Source organism: Trichosurus vulpecula, chromosome 1 (genome assembly GCF_011100635.1).
Source record: "Trichosurus vulpecula isolate mTriVul1 chromosome 1, mTriVul1.pri, whole genome shotgun sequence".
Lineage (NCBI taxonomy): Eukaryota > Metazoa > Chordata > Mammalia > Diprotodontia > Phalangeridae > Trichosurus > Trichosurus vulpecula.
Genome location: NC_050573.1, coordinates 154951994 through 154963725, shown reverse-complemented (window position 1 = coordinate 154963725; position 11732 = coordinate 154951994). Strand labels below are relative to the sequence as shown.

General features: G+C 41.1%; 1 pseudogene; it reads right to left on the bottom strand.

The window, feature by feature from the left end:
* Positions 1-4555: 4555 nt before the first annotated feature.
* Positions 4556-11310, bottom strand: LOC118834991 (annotated as a pseudogene).
* Between the last annotated feature and the right edge of the window lie 422 nt (positions 11311-11732).

The following is an 11732-nucleotide window of genomic DNA, read 5'->3' as shown; positions in this document are numbered from 1 at the left end:
GTGCTTCTATGGTCCAGGCACTGTGCTAAGCGTTTTTTTTTATTATTTTTAGTTTACAACACACAGTTCTACGTAATTTTGAGTTCCATATTTTCTCCCCTCCCTCCCCAAGACGGCATGGAATCTCATATAACTACCACGTATAACTTTGCATTAAATTAATTTATACACTAGTCAAGTTGTGGAGAAGAATTATGACCAATGGAATGAATCATGAGAAAGAAGAAACAGAACCAGAAAAAAAAAACAAGCATTTACAAATGTTATCTCATTTGTTCCTCACAATAACCCTGGAAGGTAGGAGCCAGTATTACCTTCATCTTACAGAAGAAACTGAGGCAGATAGAGATTGAGTGACTTACCTAGGGCCAAACAAGCTAGTAAGTGCCTGAGAACAGATTTAAACTCAGGTCTTCCTACCTCTATGCCGAGCATTCTTTCCACTGAGCCAGTTCACTGTTATTGCTGTACTACTAATAATCATAATCATAATCATTACCATAATAAACAATTGCATAACACATTCCAGATTGCAAAGTATTTATCATATAGTATTACATCTGAGCCTCATAATAAACCTGTAAGTGTGATAGGAATTATGATGCCCATTATATAGATGAGGAAACTAAGACCTCAGAGGATAAGAGACTCAGTATCACACAGCTAATAAATGTTAAAGACATGATTGAAATCTAGGTCTTCCTGACTCCAGGTCCAGCATTCTCTCCACTATACTATGCCATTCCAATTCCAGACATTGTAGGATACCAAAAAAAAGTGAAAAAATAGTCCATATTCTCAAGGAACTTACCTTCTGCTGAGGCTAGTATTAATCTTGAGGTTTCAGAAAGAAGCAATTGTAGTGAGGAAGAAATGATTCAACGTCAGTCAACAAATTTTTCTTAAGTGGCTACTATAGGCACCTCTCCAATTTTGGGTTTCTGGACAATGGAGGAAAGTGGGAAAAGACTGAGCCTTCTCCATGAAACCTTCCAGGCCACCTGGCACTCACATTAAGGATGATGTGTTCCATTTATCAGAGGGCATGGAATTTTCTAGTTCACAAATGAAAGAGTCATTGAAAGAAGCTAACTTACCAGTTAGTCACTCAGTCAACAAGCATTTATGAAGTGCTTACTATGATCCAGGGCAGCTCAGTGGTGCAGCGGATAGAGTGCCGCCTGGAGTTAGGAAGACCAGAGTCCAAATCTGGCCTCAGACACTAGCTTTGTGACCCTGGGTAAGTCACTTAACCCCATTTGCCTCAATTTCCTCATCTATAAAATGAACTGGAGAAGGAAATGGCAAACCTCTCCGGCATCTTTGCCAAAAAAAAAAACCCAAATGGGGTCATGAAGAGTCAGATACAACTAAATGACTACTTACTGGCAGACAACTAGTATAAATACACAGAGGCAAGAGACTGCCATGTATGAGGAACAGCAAATAGATCAGTGAAGCTGGATCACAAAGGGCATGGAGAGGAGTAAAATATAAGAAGACTGGAAAGGAAGGAAGAGGACAGTTTATAAAGAGTTTTATATGCCCAAGGACTTTATAGTTCATCTTGGAGGTAATAGGGATTTTATTGAGTTGGAGAGACAGCATGGTTAGATGTTTTCTTTAGGAAAATCACCTTGGCAGCTGAATGAAGGATAGAATGGAATGGGGAGACATTTGAGGTAACAAATCAGAAAGCCACTACAAAAGTCCAGGCAGAGGTGGTGTAGCACTAGGGTGGTGGCTGTGTGAGTAGAGAGAAGAGGATTATATATTCAAGAGATGGTTCAAAGGACTTTTGACTAGATTTAAACTATTGGTGGGGGTGGGGGAAGGGGGGCAGGTAGAGTGTTCCAGGTGCCCTTATGAAAAAAGACAACCAGAGATTGTGTACAAAGTGATATGTGGGTTCTATTCTACCTAACATTTTCCAGAGGCAAGGCCTCCATGGCTCCCAGCATATATACATAAAGCACTTTCTGGACTGGACTAGTCCCAATTTTCCATTAGCATTTAGGCTTGTTCAGGGACATTTCAATGGCCAAAGTTAAAGAGAAGTCGTATTGTAGTCCTCCAGAGAAGAAGGTTTAACCAGGTCATAGGAAAAGTCTTCTGTAGAGTAGCCAAGTCAGAAGGAAAGAAGGAAAGAAGGAAGGAAGGAAGGAAGGAAGGAAGGAAGGAAGAATTTATTAAGCGCCTACTATGTGCCAGGGACTCTTCTATGTACTTTACAAATATTATCTTATTTGATCCCCACAATAACCCTGGGAAATAGGTGCTACTTTTTGTTGTTGAGTCATTTTAGTCATGTCCCACTCTTTGTGACCCCAATTTGGGGTTTTCCTGGCAAAAATACTAGAGTAGTTTGCCATTTCCTTCTCCAGCTCATTTTACAGATGAAGAAACTGAGAGATTTGCCCAGGGTCAGACAACTAGTAAGGGTCTGAAGCTGGATTTGAACCGAAGAAGATGTCTTCCTGATTCCAGGCCTGACACTCTATCCACTGAGCCACCTAGCTGCCCTCCAGATTCCAGGTCCACCACCTCCTAACCCTAATACAAAACATGAGTCCTTTCTGCAACAATTGGAACATGTGGTAATTCAGACTCTGCTTGAAAACCTCCAGTAATGGGGAATTGACTGCTTCCTGAGGTCATTCATTCTATTCCACAGTTGGACAACACTAATTTTTAGGGAATTCTACTAAGTTAAAAACCTGCCTCTCTTCAACTGCCATCCATTGGCTCTAGCAATGCTTTAGTTCATTTGGCTACTACAATATATCCACAGAACCATTCTGACTATCCTTTGCAGAGTTTTTCAATTATCTATAAGCCCATGCTTGTTAAAAGGAGAAATGAATATGCTTCTTTTTGCATTATCTGCTATTAATCAAAAAGAGATATTTTATTAAATGTCTTGCAAAGTAACCAGAGGGCAGCCAAAGAAATTAACCTCTGTTGGAATAGAGAGTTGGGACAAATGGAGTTGTCCAATAGCCTGGGATAGTGGGAAGACAAGGCAATCTTAGAAGAGATTAACATTGTTAAATATATGTGTGTGTATGTGTGTTTGTGTGTATGTACATCTATGTGTGTATACATATCTGTGGTAATTTCACTTGAAATCAGATATGCCTGAAAGTGACATATTGACCATTAAATAAATTTATGTTACTTAGCACATTCATTTATTCATATACAGCTCTAAGTTTGGTCTATTGACCTACTTAATAGCTTGTAATCTAAAGGAGATTTTTACAACAAAAATGTTTCCTTCCGAAATTGTAAATCCTCAATCTAATCAGGTTTTTCATAAATAATCTGCCAGATTCCCTATAAGACACCTAAAGGTTGATGTTGAAGGTTAGAATGTCTAGGAAATGGTTCTGGCAGAGAGCTGAGCTCTTGGGCTCTGCCTTTAATAATGTAGAGATTCAGCAAATCAAAAACCTTTTAAAAACTTCATTCTCTTAGTCAATTAAACATAAAACTAAGGATGTGTTTGAAAGGGAAGGATTTTTTGAATCATTTCCAAAATATGTTTTCTAGTGGGTAGAACCTGAGGAATCTTAAATCTGAGTTGAAAATATAATCACAGGTCTGGTAATAGCTAGAGAAATCATGCCTTCATGTAGGTTACACTAATTTATCTGAGGAAGATGAAAATGCTTCCAACTTTTGTTTTAATTACCAAAAGATGAGGTTTCCCATCTGTCATGAAATGGCTAACAGCTCTCATCTGGGAAGGTCTTTCTTATTTCTAACCCCAAAACCACTTGCTTTACAGGATCATAAATTTAGAGCTGAGAGGGACCCCATAGATTACATCCAACTACCCCATTTCAGATGAAGTCTATGCCCTGGGAGTCCAGCCATACTAGAGATGGAAACCAGCTGGTTGTAGGTCACTTCATTATAACTTCACAAATACTAAAAGAATATCCTTGATCTCTACCTCTTTAGTATGTACATAGTTTTGAGGGCACCCAGTGAATTATTTGCCAATCTATTGGCCCGGGGAAAAAATCTTAATACAGGTAAAATAGGGGTGTTATAAGCAATGATGGCAGGGTGACAAATAGCAGCTGTAGGAGCCTCAGAGTGTTGAAAAATGGTCTAAGGCTGCAAAAGAAATATCAGCTTAGAGTTCAGGTATTAATTCCAGCTGGTATAGCATTGCTGGTATAGTAAAATGACCTACCTGACACAGTATGTGTCACCCTCTGAACCCCTTGCTCACTGAGTTTTTCTGTGGCAACACATCTCCAAATTTATAATAGAAATCAACAGGAAAATATTTGCTTTACTAAAAGTCTTACATTCAATCTTTCTAAGAAACTCAACCATGTCCCCATTCATTTTTCCCCTAACTTTTTGGATGAAAGTTCTTCCTCCTTGTCCCTCAGTCTCCTGTATGTGTTATCTCAAGGAGCTGTCTTTGCCTTTGAATTTGTATCCCCAGTGCTTCAGGTGCTTGGCACTTGTTTGTTTGTTTGTTTTTAATAATTTCAATTTATTGAGAATCCATCAGCTCCCAGTTGGCTTGGAAACATCAGGAAACTTCTTTTTTCAGCAGTATGGTCCTCTTGAGTGATCCCATGAAAGCTTTCTTCTCCTCCACAATCAGAAATCAGCCATGGCCAAATTTGGAGGTGGCATCAATAAAATTCAAGTCAATTTTCTCCGGGGCACAATATTTAGTTTGTACCAGCAGACTTTCATCGAATGAGGACATACTTCACAGTCCCAAAGAACATAGCCTTTCAGCATGATAAAGTCATTGGTCACTTCACCATAGGGGACAAATCCTCTCAGAGGATACAGGTTGTAATCAGTGGGTGCATTTTTAAAATCAATTTCCCATCCTTGGTCTGGTAGCCCTGGCTACTCTTGTAGATATTTTTGCTGATCTCAGTGTGGTAGTCCTTCCCACTCACCTGGACCAGAGAGAATGCTACATGGGCAGAGTGCCAAGCTCTAACTCAGGCCACCTTACATTGGCCTCAGTGGGTTTTTCAAGGTTTCTTTATTCATCAGGGGCTGGTGGCACCTTCATAATCCTTGCCCTTGGTCACTGTAATGACCCAAATGCCCAAATACAGCAGACACAGGCACCTGCTGCTCTTGCTTCTTGTGGTCCCTGTCCAGTTTACCACCATCCACCTGGATCTCCATCAGGTAAGACTTTCTGCCTCAGACAGAGCAGGCATATTTCAGTGTGGGCAATAATTCAGATCACCTGGCAGCATTTTTTCATGCTGGTAAAGTCCTTTTCTTTTACTTGGCATCATCTTCAAGCACTTGGTGAAGACTTTCTTCCTGGGGATTTGTGTCAGTTCTCAAAGAATCACCTCTTATACTCATCACTGATATGCTTAGCAAAGATGGTTTTGAAGGTACAGAGGCCTGGCGGAGGAGGTGTACATAGCCCATAATGTCCGCAATGACCATGGGAACCATCTCCATGGTAGTAACCACCTCAACCACTTCCTTCATATTCACCTTTCAGCCAGGCCTGTCCACTTGCTGAAATGATGTAGGCTGTCTCTGCCTTAGAGCTCAGAAAGGCTGTGAGTGGGATGGTCCCACTGGGGGTCATCATTTGGGAAGTTCTTTACCTTTCCCCAATGTATACTGCTTCACTTTCAAGGCAGGAAGCCCAGAAACCCATACCTAGGAGCAGAAAACTTTTGTTGGGACGCACTGCTACAGATGCTGCCAATATGAGCTGGAAGATTCACATAAGTTCTTAATGAATGTGCACTATTCATTCATTCATTCATTCATTCATTCATTCATTCATTCATTCTACAAAGCAAGAAATACCAGGAAGAGGTATAGGAAATGGTCAGAGAAGTTGAGTCCTGCTTCAGACTTTGGCTTTCTTCCTGCCTCTCTGACTGTATCTTCTCTGTTTCCTACTCTTCTTCCTTAACTGTATGATTTCCCAAGTTTAGTCCTTGGTTCTCTATTATTTTTATTTTTTTCTCTAAAAACCCATTTTTTTCTAACAGTTGCCACCGTTAGCTGTGTGATCTAGTCAGATCACTGAATGGCTCTGGGTCTGTTTCCTCATCTACAAAATGAGAGGTTTAGAAAAGAATGAAATCTCAAATCCCTTCCAGTTCTAAAATCCCAGGTTCCTAACCTATCTCAGGTTACTTTCAGCCTTCTCGTCCTCCACTCAAATAATTCTTTCCATCGTCCCCTTTTGAACTTCATTCTGGTTGTTGCTGCCTTTGCTGCATATGAAGGTCACATTGCATTCTCATATTTTTATATCCTAGTAAAGAGTTACAAGAAGTTTATATACTCCCCAAACTCTGGGTTATATTTAAAAGAATTCCAGGCTGGAATGTCACCTATTTGATTGCATTTAATAGGTTGCATTTTATATGTTACAGTAAAAACCTACACCAGGTGTGCTGTAGGCATGGGTATTTTGGAGTTTCCTGGTTGCCTTTTCATATGTTGGGATTTACTTGAGGTTTTAATAGTATTTTTAGCTGACAGGTTTCTGCCCCCTCCCCCCAATTCTAATAAAGCTGCCATTAGCTGGGTTCCTTTACTTGGTAGTAGATGATTAGTTCTTACCTGGTAGGTCTAGGTTTCCACTTGTAAACTACTTGAATGAAATCTTTTGTTCCTCTTTGCAGAAGGAGAAAATGGGGCCAGTGTCCCTGGATTTACACAGTTTATTTTCCTTCTCTCTCTCTCTGTCTCTCTGTCTCTCTGTCTCTCTCTGTCTCTCTCTGTCTCTCCTTGTCTCTCTGTCTCTATCTTTCTCTCTGTCTCTCTCTCTCTGTCTCTCTCTGTCTCTCTCTCTGTCTCTCTCTGTCTCTCTGTCTCTCTGTCTCTCCTTGTCTCTCTGTCTCTGTCTTTCTCTCTGTCTCTCTCTGTCTCTGTCTCTGTCTCTCTCTGTGTCTCTCTCTCTGTCTCTCTCTGTCTCTCTGTGTCTCTCTCTGTCTCTCCTTGTCTCTCTGTCTCTATCTTTCTCTCTGTCTCTCTCTCTCTGTCTCTCTCTGTCTCTCTCTCTGTCTCTCTCTGTCTCTCTGTCTCTCTGTCTCTCTCTGTCTCTCCTTGTCTCTCTGTCTCTGTCTTTCTCTCTGTCTCTCTCTGTCTCTGTCTCTGTCTCTCTCTGTGTCTCTCTCTCTGTCTCTCTCTGTCTCTCTGTGTCTCTCTCTGTCTCTCCTTGTCTCTCTGTCTCTGTCTTTCTCTCTGTCTCTCTCTGTCTCTGTCTCTCTCTGTCTCTCTCTCTGTCTCTGTCTCTCTCTGTCTCTCTCTGTCTCTCCTTGTCTCTCTGTCTCTGTCTCTCTCTCTGTGTGTCTCTCTCTGTCTCTCGGTAAGGCTTTTAAGTTATTAAGAAATCAACACATTGTGAATTATCCAACAGGCTATGACAGATTCCCTTCCTATCAACTGAAGCCACTAGAGCGGTGGGGGAGAAGCAAAGCTATTGTTGCACCCACAGCCGATCTTGAGTCAAACACCATAGCTATCAATGATGCCTCCCTCCCTCTCCCTTTCTTTCTTTTACATCACACACTCTGCAAAAGAAGGGCAGGTAAGAGATCTATCCAGCTCCAAAATTAGAGTGTTTTACATGACTCGCTCTTTCTGCATCCCCAGCTTCCCAATAGGAATGAGTCTGCTGCTGTTGTTCTTTTGCTTCCCTTGGGGAATGTGGAAGAGAAATAGCCAGAAGAATGGCAAATTATCTGACACCATCACTACACTTCATTGGAACATAGAAGGAAAACCAATTTCCCAAGCTCCAGCGATTGGAAAGAATAGCTCTTGATGAAGTAAAGTGTCCTTTCAGTCTTGATCTTTGGATTGTGAGAGTATCCAGGGAATCATAAGTTCAAAGCTGGAAGGCACTTTAAGGGGCATCTAGTTCAACCCCCTCATTCTATGGTTAAGAAACTAAGGCACTCTTTGCCTTACACATAATGGATCCTCATTATTTGTAGCAGAATTTGGAAGTAAGTTCAATTTGTCTTGGGCATGCTCTTAAATTTCATTTCCATGTCCTATGTTTCCCCTATCAATTAATCAATAAACTTTATCTTTGTATATTTATTGTATTTATGTTTAAATGTTATTTATTTTTATTTTGAGTTCTAAATTCCGCCCCTTCCCCTTCCCACTTAGAAGGCAAGCAATAGGATATCAATTATGCATGTAAAGTAATGTGAAATGTATTTCAACATTAGCCATGTTGAAGAAAAAACAATAAAAAGTAAGAAACATATAGAAAGTGAAAAAAGTGTGCCTCCATCTGCATTCAGAGTTCACTAATTCTCTCTCTCTCTCTCTCTCTCTCTCTCTCTCTCTCTCTCTCTCTCTCTCTCTCCCTCTCTCTGGAGCTGGATGGCATTTTCATTGTGGGTCCTTTGGAACTGTCTTGGATCATTGTATTGCTGAGAATAGCTAAGTCATTCATAGTCACTCATCACACAGTGTTGCTGTTACAATGTACAATGTTCTCCTCTTTCTTCTTACTTTACTTTGCATCGATTCAATTTGCATCAAGTCTTCCCATGTTTTTCTGAGAGCATCCAGCTCATCATTTCTTATAGCATAATAACATTTCTGTCACAATCATATACCACAACTTGTTCAGCTATCCCCCAATTAATGGGTATCTCCTCAATTTTCAATTCTCTGCCACTACAAAAAGAGTTGCTATAAATATCTTTATACATACAAGTCATTTTCCCTTTTATTTGATCTCTCTGTATTACAGACCTAATAATAGTATTTCTGGGTATGTGTGTTTTTTGGCCCCTTGAGCTTAGTTCCAAAATGTTCTATAGAATGTTGGACCAGTTCACAACTTCACCAACAGGGCATTAGTGTACCTACTTTTCCATATACCCTCCAGCATGTATCATTTTCCTTTTCTGTTATGTCAGACAATCTTATAGGTAGAAGGTGGTACCTCAGAGTTGTTTTCATTTGCTCTCATTAATCTCATTTGATACTTAAAACAACCCTGAAAAGGCAGGTGTTATTATTATCTCTATTTTACAGAGAAGGAGACTGAGGCAGACAGGTAAAGTGACTTCCCCAGAGTTACACAGCTAGTAAGTGTCTGAGGCAGAATTTGAACTCAGACACTCTTTACTTCGAGTCTCTTCTCCAAACTAAACATCCCTAGTTACTTCAAACTATCTTCATCTAGTATGGCTCCAGTCCTTTACTATCCCAATCACCTTCTACTGTTCTTGCTCTGTGATATCTATTACTTGACTCAGATAGGACATCTACAGTTAAACACCATACTCCAGATGTGGCTTGACCCAGCAAAATAAAAAGGAATTCTACTAGCCTGGTCCTGAGCATTCTTCTGTTCATAACTTCCTAAGATACCCTCAGTCTTTTTTGACTTCTATGTCATATTGTTGGCCCATATTTTTGAGTCTGAAGCACACAGAGGCCCTCAGATATTTTTCACCCACACTTCTGTCCAGTCATGCTGCCTTCATTCTGTGTTTGTGGAGGTTAATTTTTGAACCCAAGTATCAAACTTTATATTTATCACTACTAGATATAATTTGAATTAGATTTGGATTATCAGTATAGAAGGCTGTGAGGGCATTTTGGATCCTGATTCTTTCATCTAATACATCAGCTACTTCTTCCAGTTTTTTGCCATCTGCAAATCTAAAAGGCATGGCTCATGTGCCTCCATCCTAGTCAATGATAAGTTAATCCATATGAAAGTATGTTGGAATCTGTGGTTAGGAATGAAGAGTCTAGTGAATGCTGAATGCAATAGGCCCTTTTGTTAGGGGAATTTAAAGAAACAACCCATGGCTTAGCTGTTAGACACCCAAGAGACTTCAGAAACCATCCATCTAAGAGATGGAGCCAGGCATAACTAGGAAAGGATGCAAGGGCAGCATATTGACCTGTCCCACCCCCATTCTATACATAAACAGAAACACACACGGATACAGCAATTGACACAACTAAAACTAGGTTGGCCCATACTGTGGTGGGGACTGAGAGGGTGCTACACTGTTTCCTTATTGTTGTTGTTGTATTTGTCAATCATATCTGACTCTTCATGACCCCACTTGTGGTTTTCTTGGCAAAGATACTGGAGTGGTCCGCCATTTCCTTCTCTAGTTTATTTTATAAATGAGGAAACTGAGGCAAACAGGGTTAAGCAGCCTACCCAGGATCACACAACTAGTAAGCGTCTAAAGCTGGATTTGAATTCAGGAGGATGAGGTTTTTTTCTTTTTACTTCAGGCCCAGAACTCTATGCATTATGCCATGCAGCTGTCCCACTGTGCTACTAAAAGATCCCTTCCATCCCTACATCCATGATCCTATGATAAAATGAAATTAAATAGTATTTGTAAAGTGATTGGCACAGTGCCTGGCATGTAGTATCTACTATATAAATGCATATCCCCTTCTCCCCTTCTCTTTCCTATGAACCTCCAAAGCAAGACAAGGAAGGTGTTTTAACAATCCAGCTAGCAGCTTCTGTGGGGGTGTAAGATCCACCCACAGCCAGCACCCAGGAGGCTACCGGCACACCGGGAAAGCACAGGTTCTTTTTATCTGCTCAAACAAGGAAAGCATGGTGAAGGGGTTGACCAGCTTTCTTTAATCCAGCATTCAGTTAGTTCAGGGGAGCATACAGACAAGCATCAACAGACAGACCAAATACAGACTACATTCAGTTAGTTCAGGGGAAAAAACAGCCAGCACCTGAACTTTAGGACATTCATTTAGTTCGGGGGAAAAACAATCAGCACCCCAAACTTCAGAACTTCAGAACAAAATACAAACAAATTACAAATATTAACAGACAGACCCAATACAATTCATAGTTACCAACATCTAAGTTCAGCCCAAGAGCTCAGGCTGGCCCAGAGTCACGCTCGCCACCGCTGCCGTGCCAACCAGAAAGAGAAAAAGGGATCTTCAAGCTGTCTTCTCCCCTCTTATAGAGTTTTTGACATCACCAAGCACCGCCTGAATGACCAGGGCCAATTGGTTCTTGAGTTGGCCCCTCCCCTCAGCCAGCCCCATGAATCATCACACAGGAAGTTCTCTGCTCCCAGGCATGGGTCTCTGGGCTTCCTGCCCCGGAAGAGAAGCAGCAGACCCAGCACCCAGCAAGGCTCAATGAGATAAACTGAGTCACTCAAAGAAAACAAAGGCCACTCTAGCCACAGAAGTTAGGGAAGGGATACAATCAGGGATACCACCAGGGGAGCCTTGGGCTGAATCAGTGATCAGTCGGCTCCGGGTCCTCACTAGGATGCCTGGGTCTACCTTCATTTCATGATTCAGGGAGCTCAGAAAACTTGATGGTGTATACAATTAAGGAGTGGGCTCCCAAGCACCTTTCTCTCCACTGAAGTCATAGATAGGGAGAAATCAACCAACTAAGAAATCGGACAATATTTGCCTAACAGCTTCTAGACATAGAAAATTCTAATATGGGGCTCTCTGGAAAAGAGGCAGGGCACAAAGAAAAAGTACCAGCTAAGGTGTTTGATGGATGACATGACCTTAATCATTCTCTCAGGCAACCTGTTTTGAAGGACATTCCTCCAACCACCACCAACACCAACCACAGATATTTTTAAAGTTAGAACTTTAGGCATTCTACAAATCTCAACACTGTGTGCATGACTTCCTGCTTCCTCTCCCTGAAAGCAGCCCTCCACAGCAAAGAGCCCTAGATCTGAAAGTATTCT